Here is a 6681-nt window from a genome sequence, read left to right as displayed (position 1 = left end):
ATATAAAGTGATGGCTTCTTCATTTATATCTCCACCTTTCATCTCTTCCTGTTTGGTTCTGGTATCTTTATTTACATGATAATATAGCATCATCTGTAGTCCAATATAACCAGTTCTGCTACAATACTTCTTTTTAAATTATTCTTTGTTAGAACATGATGTGTTAGGAAATCATTTGGACACTGCACTAAATTCCCTTTTGCTTATGAGAAGTTATTCTGGGAGAAACACCAGATGAATGCAAAACACAAAACCCAGGTAAACTAGCTCTGTCGGTGGATTCACACCTCCTACCTGTATCCTGCCAGGCTACATGATTCTGGGTCTCCCTCAAATGAGAACTTCTACAGGAAAACACTTTCTATTCCCTCAACTGACCCTCACAGGGTATGTTTTCTAAGACTCTTCACCAAACACATCTGCCTTTTGTGTAGATTCCATTGTGTCGAGGTCCACTTTAAAGTGTAGAGCAGTGTTACTGTAATGTCCAAACGCACACCATGTGGCACATGGCTTTGACCAGAGAGATGCTGAGGTCAGCTTCTTTTATGCCTAGATACTGTACTTAACTGGTTCAGCCCAAGCCCTCGTGAGCTATTTGTTTTCCAGTCCCAGTGTTGATTCAAGGCCTCTTTGCCACGAACTCCTGCTTGTTACCAGAGTTGTAGGGCAAAAGTTCTTGCTCTGGGGAATCTCAACGGACTAGGCCTGGCCATCGATCCAATACGCCAATTAAAACACAAATGGTAGAGAATAGCAGAGAAACGAGATTTAATCACATGCGTATTGGGAAGAAGAACAGACAAGGTGTTCAGTGACTCCCAAGTCTATTTTTGGGATATTGACCTCAGGAAGAATTGGGGTGGGGCGAGAGCTTTGCATAATGAAGGAGGTTGGCCAAGGTGTGGTTTGCGTGATCATGTCCTCCGCTCTGGTTGTGCCAAAGTAGTCCTTGCTTGAGGGACAAGCTGGCTCCCATCAGAGGACTGCTCCTGCTTGGACGTGGCCTCATGGTGGGGTGGTCTGTGAGGCTCTGCTGTGGCTGGCATCCAAGGTGACTGTAGGTTTAGACAATGGCGACTTCTGGGTGCTTTTGGAGAGGTCTGGAAGTAGACATTGTAAAAGCTGAAGGTAAAATGACTCAGTTCCTCTTATCTCCATGCCTGGAGCCTTGAAGGAGGATAAGATAAGTCAGCACTCGTGTTGAGTGGGCTCCCATGTGCAGGACTGAGCAGGAGTCTGACCCTTTTCAAACAAAAAGGGAAGATATGAAATAAAGGTAGGAGTACTGAGCTTTTATCCTGGCTGTGTGCCAAGTAAAGCCAATGATGTTTTTAGTAAGAGTAGTTTCCAAATGCCTGTTATATAATTAATTCATCCATATATCTTGCTTTGTGAGTTTATGCCATTGATTGAAAGTAAATATAGAGTTTGGCATTCGTTCATGTAAAATTTATTCTGGTCGTCCCAGAAGCATCTAGCACAGTTAGTCAATAAATATTTGTCAAAGGGAATAGATTTTCATTTTGCTTTAGGCTTTCAGTACAACTTAACAGAAACATTTTGCATTTTTACTAATTTTATATTTCATAGTACTTAGACCTTCCTACTTTAAGAGGTGAATTGACATGACAACCTTGAATCTGTTTTCCTCGTTGGCTGTGTGCTTTCTATAAATCAGTCAAATATCCTACTGCTGAATCACTAATGGATGTGATCCCAAAACTGATGTTGCCGTTTGCTTTCTCTTTCAATGAGCAATGTTCTTCACTGTGTGGCGATCAAGAAGCACACTGAAAGCAAAAATGAGGCCTTCAGTGTTACTTTTAAAACCATTGTAAAAGTAAAATATTTTTGCCATAGTTCTTTCCTTGGAATATTCTCCAGTGCGAATCCTACTTGGAGCAGATGTATATACACAGTTCCTGGGCCACCCGCTGCCCCAGGGCTGCCCTGGTCTTTAAGCACAGGGTGGAATCTCAATTTCAATTGAGGGTGTCTTACTTTTCGTAAAGAATTCTAAAATTTATTCCATACTGAATTATTCAAGGCTATTTCCACAAATACACAAGGGAAATCATGCATAACACCAACAGCAGAAAGGAAGCCCTCACATCTGAGCCCCTCTGCCTCCTTGCATTGACTGTCTCTGTCACCCCAGTACTCCCAGGAAGGATACATAGGGTACTTGGGCTCCCCCTCCCCCACTGCAGATGGAGGGGGAGGAGGTAGTGGAGACTAGATGAGGGGGGGAAAAAGGACTCTAATGATTCTATTTTCCAGCAATTTTTCCTTTTCTGTGCTTTTCACACATGGCAGGATGGCGGCATGTAAATAGACTTCGCTAATGGATGTCTGGTCACCATTGACTTAATCCATTAAGTGCCTTCTATAGAAAAGGGACACAATGGCCACAATGCAGCAGTCAACCTTAACAAATAAGTCACAACTGGACTAGGGCAAGGCTAGAAGAGAGCTCCAAGCGGCTTCAGATGGTAAAAGGCTCTTTGTTGTTTATTGATTTATTTATTTTTCGGAGGGAAAGCTAAATTGGGACCCTGATGCTTGTGCTAATCTTTCTTCTTTCCTTTTTCCTCCTTGCTCAGGAAGAAAGCCATTCAGGCAACAAGCAGGCTCTTATCCACGGCTCCTTATCATTGACCAGAGCAGCCTATGCTGGAAATGAAATTCAGAGCCCCGCCAGAAAAGGTTGTCCCCTTAATTGAACGTCTTCCTTTTGAAGTCCTGTCTCCCCGCAGAGCTGGGAGCTGGCGAGGTCTCCCCGGCCAACACCACCCCTGTGTAATCTCTCGCACACCAGAAGCAGATGCTCTGTGGCATGGAGCTTTTATGAAAGGCTTTTAATAAGATTCTCAACCTTCCACATGCCGGCCAGGCAGAGGGTGGGACATCTGCAGAAAAGCCACTGATCAAAGGGATCAGGGTTTGAGCACTCGGGAGCTTTTCTGACCGGCACGCCCCAGTCAAGGTGCTGCAGTGGGGGAGAGGGGGTGGCAGGGGGCTCAGCAGCTAGTGCCTACCACTCTGTCCTTCCCTCCTGCACCCCTCTGCCCAACCCCACATGCTTAGTCACTTCTCTTCCCATTCCTCCAGTTCATGGAAATCAAAATTAATATTCTTTGGGATTTTTCTTCGGGTTATTTGAGACATGAGAGTTGTCAGGAACTATGGTAGAACATTTAATAGATGAAGAAAACGTCATTTGGACTTCTGGGAAGGGGTTCTTATAAAACAGTGAAAATCATACAGAATAATGGAATTAAATAAACTCTAAGCTAAATATTCCCTAGAAACAAAAGTAATGCCAAGCACAAAGACAAGACTTTCATGGGAATTAAACAATATAAAATGTAAGAAGCCCTTGGCAGAAATATTCTGAAGCTCTCAGAAATGTTTGTCATTCATTTATTAAATTCAATTCAGTTTAAGCCTGAGGAGGCCTCTGCACTTGAGTCCATATGTGGCTTGTTACTGGACTAAGGGATTGCCCCATTTAGGCACGCAGTCATGTAACCAGGGGCTTGTAATGGTCCATCATAGCAGCTGCCTGCCGGTCAATTTCACAAAGCCATCTGATCCAAACAAGGCCAACACTGGGCTGTAACCACCCGAGCAGTGTCTGTGCGCAGTCACTTCCGTTATGGTCCATAGATGCCTGAGCATCACGTCCATTTTCTGCCCATAAATGTTATCTGATCTTATTGCAGCTTGAAGTCTTTCAGACTTCTTGATTCAACAATTTGTAATAAAAATGAATTAAAATTTCTAACTTTTGTCTTTTGACAAATTTATTGAGTAATTATTACCCCTGTGGGTTGGAGAGATCTTGCAAAACTGACCGCCTACTCCAGAGTGGAAACACTATAGCACAAGGCCAAGACCTCATCAACTGCTGAAAACAAACCTGCCTGGGTGAAGTCACCATGTCGTGGTTTGGATATGTCCTCTAAGCAGATGTGTGTCATGTGTCAGAAGTTTGGTCTCCGGGATGGCTATACTAAAAGGTGGTGAGTGACCATTAGGCTACAGAGTCTGTGACCTGAGAAGGGATGGAGATAGTATCTGCGGAACCTCTCTGTTATGCTAGCTTCCTGTTTCGTGATGCCTTCTGCTTTGAAATCATCACCAGGGCTGAACTAAGGTCATTAGCATGCCCTTCCTCTGACTTAAATCAACTTTTTTTGTTTAAAATGTTTCTAGTCTTTTGTACTTAGTTATAGTAACAGAAAATTAACTAATACCTTTAGATCATTTTTACCGCATGAGCACTGTCGTACCACTAGATCATACATGGCCCTTCCAAGCCTTCCTACCAGGCTCCTGCTCCATCTTCTCCACGTCCACCTGCTCTTTCTTACCTTCCCTCTCTTTCCTTTGATATATTATCCCTACACTTATCTAAAACAGAAGCCAGACCAATATAATTATATGAAGTTTTTTCCTTACCTGCCTTGGCTATTGCGTTTTATAGAGAAATTTCCCTGCTCAGACACCTCAACTAAACGTCACAGATTCCAACATAAGCAAGGAATGGTTCCATGTGTCCCCAGCTCATACAACAAAAGGGAAAGTCCTCAAGCCACATCCTCCCTCCTGCCACACTGGCCTCAGCATATGATCTGTCAGGTCACTGAGAAAATAGAAGCCAGTGTATGGGAATCTCTCAATTGTTGCTCCTCTGTATAAACACTGACCTGTATCCATGCTCCCCACCAATCCCCACACTCTCTTAACAGTGAAATGAGCTGCCATCATCCTGCTGAAGGCTCTGGATATATCTTCATTCCTTATATCCCCCTTTATTCCATTGTCCTTAGGGACAATGAGGTAAGCAGGTTTGATCTACCTTATCTCATAAGCAATCATACTTCCTGATGTAAACTATGCTTAAGTCATAAGAATCGAACAATTATTTTTTTAAATATTTTATTTATTTATTTATTTGAAAATAGAGAGAAAGAACATGAGGGAGGGAAAAGGTGTGTGAGGGTCTCTTGTCACTACAAATAAACTCCAGAGGCATGCACCAATTTGTGTATCTGGCTTTATGTGGGTACTAGGGAATTGAACCCAGACCATCAGGCTTTGCCAGCAAGCACCTTTATCTGGTAAGCCATCTCTCTAGCCTAAATTGAGTGATTCTTCTGGTTAGTTCCACTCTCCCATGTTCCTGCGTGGTAGTATGAATGAAATGACCCTCATAGTCACATATGTTTTGATCACTTGGTCCCTGGCTGGTGGCAGTTTGGGAGAGTTGTGAAACCTGTGGGAGGTGGAGACTTGCTGGAGGAGGTATGCCACTGGGGCTAGGTTTTGGAGTATGTAGCCCCACACCAAACCTAGTATTTAGACTACTTCCTTCCTGCTGCTATGAGGTGGTGCCTGGCTGGTTATCTGCTCTTGTCATACTCTCCTCACCATGATGAAACTTCCTCTCAAAACTATAATCTGGAGTAAACCTCTTTCTTCCATCTGCTGCTTCTGGCTGAGTATTTCATGCAAACAATGAGAAGGTACTGCTATATCCTCCTTTTTTTATTTTCTGCTCAGTCTTACATAAAACTTTGGTCATGGGACTGGAGAGATGGCTTAGTGGTTAAGGTACTTGCCTGCAAAGTCTAAGGATCCAGGTTCAATTCCCTAGTACCCACATAAGCCAGGTACACAGGGTGGTACATACACCAGGGGTTTGTGGTGGCTAAAGGCCCTGGCACAATCATTCTCTCTCACTCACTCTTTCTCTCTCTCTCTCTCTCCATATATATATATATATATATATATATATATATATATATATATATATATATCCTGAAACTACATAGTGATTTCCAGGTCAGGCAGGGCTAGAGTGAGGCCCTACCTTGAAAAAAAATATAGTAAGGAATTAGAATGTTTGGTAGAGGAAATTTCAAGGCAAAATAGCACTGATCTGAAGTATGGATTCTGTTAGAACTTACTTAGAACTACAGTGAAAGTGAACAAAATCCAGTGGTGAAAAACATGTAAAAGTGTGAAGTTTAGCTGTGAAAGAAATGTGATCAAATTTAAAACCCTAGGCCCACAAACTGCTGCCACTTTGGCTGTAGTTGTTAAAGAAATTACTACCATTAAAGATAAGCCAACTTCTCTGAATTGGAACAATAGGAACAATGTCTTGAGGGCAAGATCCAACCCACTGAAGGCACAATCTAGTGAAATGCAAGTCCATGTAGGAGGAAAAGCCCTGAAGGAAAAATGCTGAAGGAGAGATCTGCTGCCTATGATCAACATACAGATGCTGTGTAGCTGTGTTCCTTGGCATTGGAATATTTCTTTATTTCACTCATGTGGTATTGGTTTTGGAGGAGTGAAAAATGTAAGGTATAGGGAGTCATCGAGTATTACACCCTGGTTCTAGAGGTTTGCTGAGGTTAAAGTTTAGCAATGTGAGGCAGACTTAGAGTCCCTGTAAGGAGACCCCGTGAGGCCACTGCATGAAGCCATGAAAGTGAATTCTAAGTTTCAATGGAGACCCCAGGATGTTATTGCTGCCAGAACTCTAGGATATCTGCCAAAGAAAGCTGCAGATTTGGAGTGGATGTATCCCAAGAGGTAGAGCTATCTAAGCCTTTTGGAGCCCAGAAAATCCCCTCACCAATCCCTGATGCCTGACATAGAGCT

Source organism: Jaculus jaculus, chromosome 4, assembly GCF_020740685.1.
Source record: "Jaculus jaculus isolate mJacJac1 chromosome 4, mJacJac1.mat.Y.cur, whole genome shotgun sequence".
Taxonomy (NCBI): Eukaryota; Metazoa; Chordata; class Mammalia; order Rodentia; family Dipodidae; genus Jaculus; species Jaculus jaculus.
Note: the sequence above shows the minus strand (reverse complement) of the source record.